At 37.4% G+C, this 16,720-nt stretch overlaps 1 long non-coding RNA gene across 1 annotated transcript; it reads left to right on the top strand.

The window, feature by feature from the left end:
• The first annotated feature begins 1,155 nt into the window (after positions 1-1,155).
• LOC140696985 (uncharacterized) lies at positions 1,156-15,358 on the top strand. The gene is made up of 3 exons (XR_012073779.1): positions 1,156-1,711; positions 2,457-2,579; positions 15,174-15,358. It is a non-coding gene; the product is annotated as an uncharacterized lncRNA (long non-coding RNA).
• Positions 15,359-16,720: the final 1,362 nt, after the last annotated feature.

Below are 16,720 nucleotides of genomic sequence, written 5' to 3'. Positions count from 1 at the left end.
GTTTCATCCAGCATGTCCATGTCTTCCTCAGCTGTGCAAGAAGTTAGCTTTATATTGCTTGCTACTGTTTCATGCTAAATTAGCCAACCTGTCAAAAGGATCAAGGTAAAAAGGCTGTAGCAGCCCTCAAAATTATAAAAGTAGACAGAACAACTTACAGAAAACTCTATTATCTACATACATTAGCACAAGTCCCAGCTCTCAGTCTTTAATCAAGTGAGGATGAGCCTTAAAGATACTATACTCTGAGAAAGTGAACATTATATTAAAAATAAAATATTCCCCAAAGGCACAACTCTAGTGTTCAGCCTAAAAGCACATCATGCCTTAAACGCATCATTATTTTTCACTAGTAAATGAATGTGAGTTGAGTTCATGAAGATTTCCAAAGTGGCGACGTTTTTGTTGAACTAAAGGATAGTTCAGCCAAGATTCAAAAAGGAAAAGACATAATAGTAAAAATATGAATGAATATAACATATCAGATTAAATTCTGTTAAGCCTTCTCCCAACACATTCTTATTACGGTGTTAAATTATTAATGACCTATCTCAAATAACTTCTCTCAGCAGCCCTGTCCCCATCACTGCATGTACAAAAAAAAAAAACACCTTTCTAAAAATGTCACTGCAGAATTCCTCTCTCCATTTACTCCTCCATTTTACTTCTGTAACTCACATGGCTTCTCCTGTAAGAGTCAGAATCTCAGCAAACACAGAATAGTACTTTAACAGCTCAAAAGACCTAACAATATATTTACAAAGATGTGGGGAAGGTTAATGAAACCAGAAATGGATGAGAAGGACTCGGAGATTATTAACAGTGAAACATCACAAGTACCTAAGGCATGAAATATCAAGGAGGGCAGAGAACTCTACTGCAGTGTTGAGAGCTCGGGCAATGGAGAAGGGGTTGTTCTAAAAGAGCTGTAGTTATGGAGGAAAAATGCACACCAGAAGACACAGCCTAGATCTGGGGGGAGCAGAAAAGCCCTGACTTCTTCCTTTGCAGTTTCTAATCTTCCACTGATGACTCACTTCGGCCAAGCCCAACTATTAGGCAAAAGGCAAGATGACTCAGAGCCCAGGGTGAACCTCTGGGTGAGGAAGTAGGGCAGACATGGAAGGGACTGGGTGAATTCGGGAAGGAGAGTATCAAACAGAATAACGACTTGGATCCCTGAGGTTAAACTGTTTTCTTTTCTTTGGATGCTCAGCATTTAGCAGCTTCTAGTGTACAGTACGTGCTCAACCACCTCTGAAGAAATAACCAACTGAGCTTGACAGGGTAGAGATTTTTATTTCAGTGCCAATTATGTTATCCCACTATACCACTGTGACCCATCTTAACTTGTTCAACCTCTGGGTCCATCTGTCAGAAAGGGGGACCACTTATGAGACCTTGAGCCTTGGGCTCATGTCATCTTACAACCTAGCCTTGAACTGATCTACATTCTCTTCAAGGCATCTTCCTGATTTCTAGTGTTAGAGTACTCCACAGCTCTCACAAGCAAGACCAGGCTGCCTTCATGTGATCCTCAGCATTCTGCATGACGCCTGGGACAGAAAGAATAGAGTATCAGTGAGTCATCATTGCCCACTAAAAACTGTTCTCTAAACATCTGGAATTGCTTATGGAATAATCCATCATCACTTCTCTCACTGTAAAGTAGAAATCCCTACTGTACAGTTACTTCATAACTACGGGATAGGTAAGGTGCCACAAAATTCTTTTCCTTCTCTTCCCTCCTCCAGTGGTACCATGATTCTTGTAATTGAATCAACTGTCTTTTGGAGGCTGAAGTACAGATTGGTTCAATTTTTCAAATTGTGAGCCATTGATAGACAGTGAAATCAAATAAATTGACCATGACTAGCATTCTTGAATGTGAAAGTAAAGGATAGGATAGGATGAAAACAAGTAGAATAGAACAAAACAGGCACAACAGAATGAATGTACTGCAGATAGTGATGTAGCTGTGTTCATTATGAACTATGTGTAAGTGTACATGTGCACTGTGTTGTGGTATAAAATGTATTTCTTACTATATGCTATGATGAAAAGATGTTTGAAAGCCTCTGTACTACATGGATGTTCCTTTTTAAAGTAACCATATGACAAGTTTCTGACCCAAGCTTCTGAAATGGAAGTCTCACTAATACGTCCTTTTTCTTCTCTTTTTTTTTTTAACATATCCACATTCAGTTCATATATAATTCTTTTGATTAATAAGAATGAAAAATATTTCTTAAAATTAACCTAAACCCTTCTGCTACAAATGAATCCTGTTATTACTGTCTCATCATCAGTATACAAAGATTTTCCATATAATTTCCCTTAATGTATGTTGAAGATAGTTTTTAAGTCTTCAGTTATGTTTATTTATTCTTTTTAAATATTAGGATAAGTTTTTGTTTCCTACTTCAGTTTTATGTTCTGATTTCTTCTCCCTCAAGTACACTTCCTGAAAGCAAGATGAAAATAAATAAAAATGGCCCCTCATGGACCAGGGAAGAGGGCTTTGTCATAAAGAGGAGGCTAAACTTCCTGCCCAAAGTCCATCTTTCCTTCTCTTAAAGGTAATGTGATCCTAAGATCATTAGTTGCAGCTGCTAATAACATAGAAATTTATATGCTAAGAAAATATAAAAAGCATTAAAAGTTATATTTATGTTTCTAGATAAATGGGCAAGTCACTCAGTTTTCTAAACTATGAAGTTGAGTATCAGAATAGTTCACATTGAATTAATTAATATAAATTGCTTAGTGCCACATCTAGCTCAGAATAGGTACAAACCAATAAATGGTATCAATCATTGACAGATTTCTCAGTACATTTAGATTTGAACTAATATCGATATATAACACCTGGGGTCTAATTCATTTTAAGTCATTATCTTCAGATTAAATCAGATGTACAGATTTAATAATCATCTTATAAAAACATCTCTGATCAAAACTGTCACTTTTCCTTAAGCCAGTGTTTCACTCTGGGGCCCATGAGTGTGGGGGCTATGAGAAAGCACCTCTCTGATCTGCAGCTACAGGCACTATAATGGGCTTAGAGCCCAGCTGCTACCCTGTGACATCCATTAAGATTTTCTCACTGAAGATAAAGAAGAGAAACCAATTAAGGTGGCAAATAGGAGGACACATCAAAAATATGTCTACATGAGGAACAATTCTCACTGAAAACTAACTGGGAACTGGCAGAGTGAGTCCTGTACAATCCATGTTATAAGAAAGATCCAAACAGAATCAGATAGGAAGGGAAGAGAAGCAATCAGGTCAGGACCTGTGTCCCTGGGAGAGGACTGAGGAAAGGGAGATTACACAGGTGGAGATTCACCCTGGGGAGTGAGCAGGTTGAGCCACACACTGGGTGCCCCAATCCTAGGGTCTGACATAAGGAGGATAAGCCCCCTTGGCTGCCTGGAGGGACAGTGGGACTAATAGGAGCGCTGTGGGAAGCCTGGACTACACTTGAGAGGACTGGCTTGTTCCCAAAGGAGGACAGAGAGGGCAGACTGAAAATTGTTTGAGTGGCTTCGCAGTTTCCCACTCCTGCCCCAGCACATGCCCCAGGTTGAGCCAAGTGAACATCCCAGCCCTGCTGATAGCACATCACAGCTCCACATTAGAGTGAGGGCTGCCACAGCAAGGAAAGAGCTTGGCCATGAAACCCAGAGGTGGCCCAGATCCCAAAGTGGGGTGTGAGTGGGCTGAGGACACCCAGAGCTGGCACTTACAGAGACAGCACATTAGAAATGGTCCCTGTCTCCGGCAGTGACCAGACCACTACAGCCCTCGATACGTGCTGAGGGCTCCTTCTGCCCTGCAGCTTGGCTCCACATCAGCGTGGGGGTGGCAGAGGCTGAGGTGAAGGATAGCTGTGAGGGACAAAGGACACTCTGACCAAAAGCTGAGGCTAAGCAGGGTAGGGGCCGCCATTACTGATGCTTACACAGGCAGCTCATCAGAAGCAGCCCAGACCTCTGTCTGGGGCCAGTCTGTTGCAGCTCATGCCCATCACAAGCAGAGAGCCTGCACGAACCCCCTTACTCCAGCACTGCTCCCTTCTAGGACAAGGGTGATGACACCAGGAGAAGGGAGAAAACACTTAAAAAGAACAGGCCAGCCCAGACCCAACCCTCTGGGCTTCTGCTACAGCAACTGAGGCTCCTATCCCACATTTGAGTAAAGAAGTGACTGAGCAGAGGGGAAACTGACTTACACCTGGCACCAGCCCTAGCCCCTCCATCTCCAGCCCCACGTTTGACCAAGGTGGTAGCTGCCAGCGCAACCTCGGTAAAGAAGTGACTTGTGTTCACATCAAATCCAGCTCTGCCACCAAAGGGACTAGGCACATGCAGACTGTAAAGGGACACTCCCACATAAGGGTACCACTTTAAGATCAAAATAAGTCATTGTTTCACCTAAATATATAGAGGCAGATAAAGTTAAGTAAAATAATAAGACAAGAACTGGTCTTAATTAAAAGAGCAAGAGAAAACCACTGGAAAAAATTAAAACGTAATAGAAATAAACAATTTACCAGATAAAGAATTCAAAGCATTAACAATGCCAATGCTAAATAAATTAGTAGAAAGAATAGATTAGTAAAGTGAAAATTTTAAGAAGGAAATAGAAAATCTTAAAGAAAAGAAACAGAACTGACAAATACAATGAAATGAAAAACACACTAGAAAAATTAATAGCAGAATCAGTGATACAGGAGAACACATAAATGATCTGGAAAATAGAATACTGAAAATCATCCAGAGAACAGCAATAAGAAAATCAAATTTAAGAAATGAGAACAGTTTAAGAGATCTCTCAGATAACATCAAGCATACCATCATTCACATCACAGGGGTCCCCAAAAGAGACGAGAAAGATAAAATGGTCAAAAATGTATTTATGAAATTATGACTGAAATAGTCCTAAGTCTGAAAAAAGACATAGATACCTAAGTAAGGAAAAACACAGAAGATCTCAAACAAGACAAACCCCCCAAAATCCATACCAAGTCATATCATAATTGAAATGGCAAAATTTAAAGATAAAGAGAGAATTCTAAAGGCAGCAAGAGAAAAACGGAGTCATATACAAGGGAATCCTCATAAGACTATCAGCTGATTTTTCTGCAGAAACTTTTCAAATCAGCAGGGAGTGGCATTATGTATTCAAATAGCTGAAAGGGAAAAATATGCAAACTAGAATACTCCACTCAGCAAGATTATCATTTAGAATTGAAGGATAGATAAAGAACTTCTCTGACAAGGAAAAACTAAGAGTTCATCAATACTAAACCTACCCTAAAAGAAACATTAAAGACTTTTCTCTACGTGATAAATAAAAGGCTGAAACAAGAAATAAGAATCTATAGGAAAGGAAAAAACCCCATTGGAAAAGGCAAATATATAGTAAAGGCTGAGGATCAACCAAGTAAATAAGCTAGTGTGAAGATTAACAGACAAAAAAATTATAAAATCAACTACAAATGTAACAAACAGTGAAGGGATAAACATGAAGATGTAAAATATGACATCAGAAACACAGAATATTGGGGGAAAGGAGTAAAAAATGTAGATTTTTTTAAGAATGTGTTTGAATTTAAATGATTACCAGTTTAAAACAAGTAGACATAGGTCAACATATATGAACCCCATGGTAAACACAAATCAAAAAGCTACAATAAATACACAAAAACTAGAAAGAAAGAGTGGAACATAAGCATACCACTAAACTATAAGGGAAGAAACAAAAAGAAATGAACAGAAAAGAGCTACAAAAGCAACCAGAAAACAAGTAATAAAAGTACATACCTATCGATAGTTACTTTAAATGTTAATGGACTAAATGCTCCAATCAAAAGACGTACAGTAGCTATTTGGATTTAAAAAAAGAAAAAGAAAAAGACACATCTATATGCTGCTTACAAGTCACTCACTTAGGAGCTGAAGACACCCACAGAGAGAAAGTGAGAGAATGGAAAAAGGTATTTCATGCAAACAGAAACAACAAAAAGCAGGAATAGCAATACTCAAATCAGACAAAATAAACTATAAAACAAATTCTATAATACAAGACAAAAAGAAGGGCATTACAAAATGATAAAGGGATCAAGCAAGAAAAGGGTACTACGTACACTCTTTATATATGAACCTAATACAGGAGCACCTAAATATATAAAGCAATTATTAACAGACATAAAGGGAGAAATTGACAATAACACAATAATAGTAGGGGACTTTAACATCCCACTGATGTCAATGGACAGATCACTCAGACAGAAAATTAATAAAACAACAGTGATCCTAATTGAACAACTGGACTTAATAGACATCTACAGGACATTTCGTCTGAAAAAAGCAGAATACAAATTCTTTTCAAGTGCCCATGGAACATTCTCTCCAGGATAAATCATATGCTAGGCCACAAAACAGATCTCAACAAATTTAGGAGGACAGAAATTAGATCAAGCATTTTGCCAATCACAGCAGTTTGAAACTAGAAATCAATTACAGAAAGAAAAATGGAAGAAATACAAACACAAACACATGGAGACTAAATAACATGCTACTAAAAAACAAACAAACAAATAAAACAATGGGTTAATGAAGAAATCAAAATGGGAAAAAAAAATTCCTTGAGACAACTGAAACTGGAAAATAAACTTTCCAAAATCTATGGATGCAGCAAAAGCAGTTCTAAGAGTGAAGTTTACAGTGATACAGGCTTACCTCAAGAAACAAGAGAAATCTGAAATAAACATCCTAACCTACCGACCTAAAGGAATTTTTAAAAGAACAAATAAAGCTCAAAGTCAGCAGAAGGAAGGAAATAATAAGGATCAGAGAGGAAATAAATAAAATAGAAACCAAAAAATAATAGAAAAGATCAGTGAAACCAAGAGCTGATTTTTTGAAAAGGTAAACAAAATTGATAAACCTTTAGATAAACTCATCAAGAAGAAAAGAGAGAAGATCCAAAATAATAAAATAAATGAAAGAGGAGAAATAATAACCAATACCACAGTGATCCAAAAAAATCATAAGAAAATACTATAAACAGTTATGTATCAAGATTGGACAACCTAGAAGAAATGGACGAATTTCTAGAAATACAATCTTCCACGACTGAATCAGGAACAAATAGACAGTGTGAACAAACTAACCACTAATTGTGAAATTAAAGTTGTAATTTATTAAACAAACAAACAAACAAACAAAAAACTCCCAGCAAATGAAAGTCCAGGACAGGATGGCTTCACAGGGGAATTCTACAAAGCATATAAAGAATGTGTACCCATCCTTCTAAATCTATTCCAAAGAATTGAAGAGGACAGAACATTCCCAAATTCATTCTACGAGGCCACCATTACCCTGACACCAAAACAGACAAAGACACTACTAAAAAAAAGGAAATTACAGGCTAAAATATTTGATGAATACAGATGAAAAAATTCTTAACAAAACATTAGCAAACCTAATTCAACAATACATAAAAACAATACTATCAGTTTCATCAGGTTTTTAAATGGGTCTGTGACTAAAAAGTATGAAAAATGATTGCCTCTTTCAGTTCTTTTCAAATTACATCCACTGCTCCAAAGCCAAAAACGTGCATAACAAAGACCAGTATAAATAATACTATAAGTCTAAGTGCTCGCTTGACATCATTTTGAAATTTTAGGGTCCTGTTCTTATTGACAACACAAAATTACATGAAATTAAATTATGTATACTACTGATATCTGCTCCTGCTTTGGCCTCCTGTGACCAAAACATCCCAAGTCTTTTTATGTGCTGTTAATTGATAGCTATTTGATTCTTACTCTGTTTCTCTGAAATTTTCCTCTCCAAGTTAACTGCTTTACATCACTGGTAACTCACTATTTTGGCACTTGTATTCTTAACCTTCTGAATCTATCAAAGGTGGCATTTAGAAAACATTTGCTTTCATTAAGAAAAACTAAAACTTGTTTGTGAAAAATCTTTTACTCTTTGGAGACCCTTGAAAGTGATTCATTGGCTTACATTGGAAAAAATCATTAAAACTTGAAGGCAATCAAAATTATTTTTTACAAGTTAAAGCATACACAAAAGCATTCAAAACTTAGAGTTGTAAAAATTCTTAAGTGCACATTTTGTATTTTTAAAGCTACTGGAATCTCATAGGTTTGAAACTCACAAAATTGGGACTTACATTCAATTATACTAAATCTGCTATTTCAGACCTGATGCTAATATTAACCAGTGAGAAGGCAGAGCTGACTTTAAAATTATTGCTCTTTCTTCATTCCTTACTCTTGCAATTTATTTTTTCCAGCTTTACTGAAATATGATTAGCATATAACATCGTGTAAGTTTAAGGGGTACAATCTATTGATTTGAAGCATTTGTATCTTGCAAGATCACCACAGCATTAGCTAACACCTCCATCATGTCACATAATTATTATTTCTTCTTTGTGGTGAGAACATTTAAGATCTACTCTATTAGCAGCATTCAAGTACATAACACAGTATTTTTTTCAACTTATTAAAAAAAAAACAGTTCACCTATTTCTCTCACCCACCCCACAACTTCCACCTCTAGCAACTATCAATTTGTTCTCTGTTATCTATGAGCTTGTTTTTTGTGTGGTGGGGCTGTTTGGTTTCTCTCTTTTTTTTTTTCTTTCTTTTTTTGATTCCACATGTGAGGGAGATCATATGGTATTTGTCCTTTTCTTTCTTATTTATTTCATTTAGCATAATGCCCTTGAGTCCATACATGTTGTCACAAATGGCAAGATTTCATTCTTCTTGTGGCTGAATAATATTCCATTGTGTGTGTGTGTGTGTGTGTATATACCTTGATTCCAGGTAAATGTTAAAAAGCTATTTCAATCCATTAGATCAAATGAATGTTTACATATAGCCTTCTGCAGGTGTTCCTCCTCCAAGTCAAGATGCCATATATATATATATAGCATCTTCTTTACCCATTCATCCATCAGTGGACACTTAGGTTGTTTCTGTATCTTGGATATTGTAAATAATGCTGCAACAAACATGGGGCATGCATATATCTTTTTGCATTCGTGTTTTTGCTTTCTTCAAATAAATACCTAGAAGTGAGATTGCTGGATCATATGACAGTTCTATTTTTAATTTTTTGAGGAAGCTTCATACAGTTTGTCATAGTGGTTGCACCAATATACATTCCTACCAAAAATGTACAAGCATTCCTTTTTTTCCACATTCTTGCCAACACTTATTCCTTGTCTTTTGATAACAGCCATTCTAACAAGAAGATGGTGATATTTCACTGTGGTTTTGATTCGCATTTCCTTGACGATTAGCGATGTTGAACATTTTCTCATATACCTGTTGGCCACATTCGTGTCTTCTTTGGAAAAACCTCTATTCCAAACTTCTGTCCACTTTTTTAATCAGACTGTTTGGCTTTTTGTTATTGAACTGTATGAGTTGTTTATATATTTTGGATATGCCCTGTACAGATATATAATTTGAAATGTGGTCGTTTGCCTTTTCATTTTGTTGATAGCTTCTCCTTGGCTGTGCAGAAGCTTTTTAGTTTGGCATAGCTCCTGTAATAAGTATTATCAGCTATAATCACCAAGGTATACATCAAGTTCCCAAAACTTGTTCATCTTAAAACTGGAAGTTTGGACCCTTTGACCAATATTAATGATTTTATATTTTAATGCATCTTCTTAAACATACAGTCTTTGATCTTCCCTTTTGAATAAAACAGGTAACTTTTTATCTCTTCCCAACAACTCAACTTAAGCACAGTTTGGGCTCTTGATATTGCTTGTAAAACCAATCAATATCTGGCTCCTTAAGATTCTGTGATCAAAGTCCTGAGATTCCATGTTAATCTCTTTTTTTATCTATAAACAGACCCTGGACATTGTGTCTCTCTAATTGCTGTGAGAACTTTCCTACGGTGTGGTCTTACACCTTCCACCAGGCCTGGTTTGGGGCTCCCACCCCCAGATTTAATCACACTACTGCCAGTTGGGTTAACTCGACACAATTGTTCCTTTCCTTAAATAAGTTCTGTCTCATTTCCTAGGGAAACTGCCTTTTTAGTGGCATAGTTTCCAACTACACTTCTAGTCTAGAGATAAAGCCTTGATTCCAAGTAAATGTTAAAAAGCTATTTCAATCCCTTAGGTCAAATGAATGTTTACATATAGCTTCCTGCAGGTGTTCCTACTCCAAGTCAATCTCCACCAACGCTTCGCTCTAACATATAAAATTTGCAGAGAATATAGATAATAGAAAAAAACTTTCAGTTCAAGAAAGTGGCCTGAGCAACAAGGACTAAACTCTCCTCTTGATAGCTATGATAGGTCTATTTATTTTTCCCATCTAGCCTGCACACTGTGATATGAAAGGGGGAAGCAGTTTTATAGATCCTTGGTTATGAGGGGTTTTTTTAACTAAATACAACAGAGTAGTAGTTATTACCAGAAAATGCCCAACAGATGAGAAGACTAGTAGAGGAAGAAGTGGCATGCTTATTACAGGCAGTGGTGAACTCAAGTGTGACAGACAGTAACAGCAAATTCAGCTCCTGCCTTTGCTCAAGGAAAAGAACTCCCAGAAGTAACAACTACCAATGACCATGCTCCAGAAAGGCTGATCATTTAGGTTTATTTTCATATTAAGAGACAACACAAATGTTTATGAAAGTTTAATTTACATTCTTTGTGATGAGCTATACCTGAAAGATTAAATGGGACAGCAAACGTAAGATACCTAACATCACTTCACACACTGTAGTTACAGTTACTCATGTTAGATTCTCTTTCCTTATTTTTCCCTTTCTCCTGTCTACCCTTTCTGGAATAACTTCAAGGTCATAAATCCAGTAACGATGGGAACCTTGTCTGATTTAATTCATCCATATGTCTCCAATACAAAGGTTCATACATCTATTAGTTAAGGAAAGGATTTGGACCAATCATCTTTATTGAGTGTCCGCTCTTTGACCTTGAGCTAAACCTCGATGAGGTGATGGCCGTGATAAATTAGACAGTGTTCTTGACTATAATGAGTACACAATTATTGTGGGAGAAGTATAGCTACACACTGTAGCAGGACAATATAACTATCGTGACAGATGAAGATGTAGTACCTCCCAAAACTGAGTTTTTGCTGTTGAAGTAGGAAGATACTGAATCCAGAAATCCCTCTGAAATATAAAAAGATTTCATGTGAACTTAAAGACCAGGTATAAAACATTCATTGCTTTGTTATTCTTGTTACACATCTGTGTATGAGAGGGGGAAAAAAGATAGGTAAAAACATGATTATAGTGTTTTCTTATCTGAGAGTACAAGTATTTTTGAGCATCAGTCCAAAGAACATCAGGGCCAAAAAACTAAAATGAGAGGAGTCAGAAGAGAGCAAGCCAGGGACAAAAATGGATGCAGAGAAACTGAGTAGCCAATAGGAAATGTTGACCTGAGTGAACAGGAGCAGGGACCTTCGTGCTTTGAGATAAGGGCTTATTACCAAGTGAGAAGGGATATCAGCTTGGCTTGGATCAACAAGTAAAATAAAACACAGCTGAGTAAGTGAGGTTAAAAAGGATCATGGTGATATTTCACACCAAATTTCAGCTTTTACAAAAAAATATTTATATATTGAAGAGAGAGAACATTGTGTCTTATATCAGTCTCCAATAACCTGCAAACATTAGTCTCTCAATAAATGGTTAAGTAAGTGAACACAAGTTGATGAAATTGATAAAAGAGATAATTCATGTGAGCTCATGGCTTTCCCACCTAAACTGAAGGGTGGTAACTCACAGTCTTAGTATAAGCCTAAGCATGGATTTCGAAACAGTACAGATCTGGGTTTGAAACCTGAATCCGCCTTTTGTTACAACTGTAACCTTAGAAAAGTTCTTTCAAAGCTTCTGAGTCAGTTTTCCCATCTGTAAAATATGGATGGTAGAGTAACTCTTAGGATTGTTACAGGATTAAGTGAAATAATATGCATAAAACCTTTGAAAGTGTTGTACATATATTCATTAAACATTGAATATTTTTGCATGCTATGATTTTTTTTTTCAATTTATTTCAGTTGTCTCAAAACCTCCAGTTAGAAAATGAACAAAAATTTGAAAGAGCAAGTAAGAAAGTGGAAGCACCTAGAAAATGATTCGGAAATAATCTAAAATGAGATAAACAGAAATTTTTCATATGATAATGAAGAGTAGGGGGCAGGATTTAAATGTAACATGAGTCCCTGCAATTTGATAGAATTCACTTTACATTATGTAGATGCCAACTGAAGCGCCTTAATTAAATCATCCCAAACAGAGTGACTGTGGGTTGACCTTCCTGTCATCCAAACTGGTCTTCAGGGGCCCTTCTAACAAAATCAACTAAGTCAAAAGCTACTTCTGCCTTTTTAATTTTTTTTTTGTTTTTCCCAAGACTCACGAAGATAAAGTCAACACACAGTCAGCAATAGATTGATTGTGGCCTTTGGGAAGTCACATGGTTCGATGTTCAGAATCCCCAGCTGCTTCTCAAGGTCAAGCATACCTCCTTGAACGAGATATTTATTCCTGAAAACATGCTGCCAGTTGTGAAATTTTCTTGAGGACTTAAGCAGAGCATTTCCCTTGAGGATATTTTCATTGGGGGAACTTTATGGTTGCCTGTGCAGTCGGTCAAAAAAAATCACCAGAAGATGGGCTTAATTAACCCTATTACTGAAAGGAAAATGTGCTGCAATAAAATTACTGCAGGGTAAGTAAGCTTTTAGGCCCCTTCCAGTATATAATATTGAAAAACTGTAATACACTTTTTCTGAAGGGACTGGTAAGAAGATGTGGAGAGGAAATTTTAATTAAGAATTGCACATTTTAGAAAGCAAAGTTTTCTCTTCTCCTCTGAAGAGTCTCTTGACAAATACTACACTTCAGTAGTGGCTCTTTCCACTGAGTTTCTGTAACCGTTACTGCATCTGTATATTTACTCCTATCATTTTAATAATATTCATATGTTGCTTTTAACTGTACTTTGTTTCACTTTTATTTCTTCTTTATAATGAAATTTCAAATCCATTGGGTACAGATGGATTGATTCTTTAGAGTTTGTACAGTAAGCAGTTAGTAAGTGCCTACTATGTGCAGGAAGTCCCCATACTGCTCTAGAAGACAGCATAATATAATAATAGAAAATGTGTACTTTAAAGGCCAGTGGCCTTGAATTTAAACTCAGCTTTTAGAGTTACAGTTTTATGATCTGTGGTCATTTTACTTTAGCTCGCTGAGCCTTAGTTTCCTCATATGCATAACAGTACTAATGATGCCTTGTGGACAAATCATTTTGAAAGTTTAATAAAATAATTTTCAGAGATGAAGCATTTCCTAATATACAATATGTATGCAATAAACGTAAGCCCCTCCCCAAGCCCTATGTGTCAGGTTCTGGAGAGATATGTGATATGTGTGTCATACTCCCAGGGGCAAGGATAACTATCATATTTATAACTCAAATCTGTGCTAACATGTTAACCATTCTGAAGACAACCCTACATTGCACAGAATCCTCGGTTATACCGAGCAGCAAGCACTAAAACGAGTCCTGATATTTCCAGAGCTGCATTATAGCTCATTTGAAATGTTTCCTAAAGAAGTATATGAAGTCTTGGCCCTAGCAAATCTAAATACATTGAGAGATTTGTCTTCAGCCTATCCTAGGCATCCTCTTCCATACAAGGCACTGAATAGTTTACAAATGAGCACAGTTAATTCACATACCCCGGGGTGGTTTCGATTTGCTTGCATTTGAAAAGAAGCACTCTGGTCAAATGATGGGGTTTATCCTTTTAATAATGAGGAAGAATTCTATTAAATTCCACCAAGGCCATTCCTTCAACTTGAAGGTTGCAGTCTCTATTCAGAAGAAAGATTTTTAATTACCTCATAACCCCTCTCAATTCCATTATGATTTGTAACTGATTGTAATTTGCCTCCTTCTGGGCCATTCTTGGCCAGGCATCCACAGCTCTCCAGGCTCTCTCCCCTCTACTAACTGCCTCCTCAAAACTGGGATTTTGTTAACACCTTACTTTTAACTTGTTTCTCAGAGTCCTTCTAGTGATAGGAACATCATTTGACAGCCTGAAGATTCAGGAGGACTACACTAATTTGCAAGTTTTGCATGGTTTCTATTGCATTAGCTTAAGGATTAGAATTAAGAGATGGCATGAGTTCCCTTATCATACATCTGTGTGAATATGACTCTTCGAAAACTCTGGATCCAGCTTGAACAAGAACTAAATGGAGGGAAGAGGGGATACAAGAGAGAAAGTATCCAGGCTGACATTGTGGTTCCATGTCTAGGAAAGATTACAGAGAAGTCACAGATATCCAATGTCTCTGTCCCTTTTGGGTCCATCTGGCTCCATTTTCACTCCTGGTGTTACTCCTTCCTCAGTTTGGAAATGCCTTAGTCAATTCCTTTACTAATTTCCTCAAATCTAACTATTGTCCTCGTATCTGGGCCTTAATTTTCTAGAAAAATTAGCTTAGCCCCATTGGCCTTTTCTTGAAATAGGTGAAACCACATTATTCTATCTAGTTTTCAGAGCAATAATGAATTTGTAAGTCCCCAGGAGGAAGTTATTCTTCTGCAGGGCAGTATTAATGACTAAAATGGTTAATACAACATTGCAGACATAGACTGTCAACATGTAGTGCAGATGAGAAACTGGGAATCAGATTCTGGAGTCAGACTCCCTGAGAATGAATCCAAGATCCACTACTTTCTAGCAGTGCAAACTGTGTGGCTGTATGAGAGAGCTACTTAAAATCTCCGAGCTTATTTCTTATCTGTAACAAACAGATAACAGTACCTACTTCATAGGGGTTATTTGATGGTTAAAATAAATGACCTTGTATTGCAATCAGAAGCCTTGTTCAGGCCGATAAATAATAGCAAATTATTGTTACAGAAAAAAATACCTTGATGTCATTTTGATTGGATTATAACAGAAACCAGATCAACCCAAGAATATAACCCACAGTGAAAAATCCCATGAGAAATGGGTCTGTGAGAAACCAAAGGCCGTAAATGATTTTTTAGCATGTCTCATGAAAGAAAAACATTTTCTCTTTATTTCAAGACAGGCATGTATATTCTTCAGGACTAAAGAAAAAGAAAGAAGCAAGAGCAAAACAGCACAGCTCTGACACGCTCCAGCACTGCAGAGGTATCCTCTGATGCAGCCATCAGCCTGCAATCACAAGGCTAAATGAGCAGTATTGTTGGAAGGAATGAGAAGAAATGAGAACTCACTAAGGGAAACTCCCGCCATGGGCTCTTGAAAATTCATCTTTCAGAAAATGAAGCGGGCGGGCGGGTCGGGGGGGGGGTGGGGGGAGGATTGTGACAAGTTTTTTTTAATTGATGAATAATTTATCGATGATCAGCAGGAGCATCCATCCAGGCAGCTGATTAAATGCAAAGTATTTTGATAAGCAGAAAGGTATCACCGCAGGCCTCACAGGGGAAGGAAGGAACCCCCAGCAATCAATGCCCGTCCATGTGTTGACGGGTGTTGCCCAGTCTCTTCCCAGAAGCCTGTTTACCCCACCCCACTCCGGCTTTATCACTGGCAGAAAAAGTTACCTCCTCTGTGAGCTTCCTTCCCCTGTCAAAATGATAGAGGTTAAATGTGGATAAGAAAGGCAATTAAAATAGATCTGTCACAAGGATGCTATCCGAGTGCGCCATCCTGATTTCCTTCTCTAGTGTGAACCGCTACCGAAGGACAGTAATTGAAATTTGTCAGTGTTGACAGCTGATGACTAATATGGAGATTTTCATTACATATCTCCCCCTGGAATGGAAAAGAGACGAGTGCGTATTAAACTCCAGATGGGGGCAGCTGTAGGACAGGGACATGCAGGCACTACTCAAGCCAGCCGTGCAAGGACTGTTTGGGAGAACTACGAGACCGTCTGAAATTAATTTGTATGGAAATCGAGACGGCATTAGTTGTCTCCATCTTCCGCTGTGTAGCCTCATCCTTTTCAGTGTTACTCTCATCCTCACAGCCCATTTATGTTCACATCAGCTGGAAGGCCTGCCCACCAACCTTTGACAGAATCAGTTTGAAAAAGATATAAGGCTTCTACTTACTTCCTCAAGTTTGAAAATGCTGTAATCTTATACTTCAGAAACCCAGGAGCCATATCTACCATTCATTTGTGTTACTTTATATTTTGTATGTAGTTTTCCTGTTTATCAAAATTGTTAAAAAGCAATCTCATTAATTATATTATCCAAGCATAATTCTGCCAAAAAATACAAAGAAAAATCACCTTCAGTTAAATTTTTGCTGAGCTTTGGCATTGGTCAAGAATGAATACTCATTTTAATGGATTTCTGGCGTATGGGACAGAAATCGAAAGGGCTCTAAAGTTGCGGTGCGACGTCCCAGTTAACTATGGTTGCATAACAAACTACCCCAAACTCGGCAGTTGAAAACACAACTACTTTATTACACCTCGTAAGTCTGCAGGTTAGGGAACTGGGACAAGGCTCAGCTGAGTGATTCTTCAGGTCCACATGGCACTGATGGAGTTCTCTTAATAGCAATGAGATGGCAGATGGCACGGTCTGGAGGGTCTAAAATGGCTTCACTCACATTTCTGATTGTATTAACTACATT

This window comes from Vicugna pacos, chromosome 6, assembly GCF_048564905.1.
Source record: "Vicugna pacos chromosome 6, VicPac4, whole genome shotgun sequence".
Taxonomy (NCBI): Eukaryota; Metazoa; Chordata; class Mammalia; order Artiodactyla; family Camelidae; genus Vicugna; species Vicugna pacos.
This window is presented reverse-complemented; position numbering and strand designations above follow the sequence as displayed.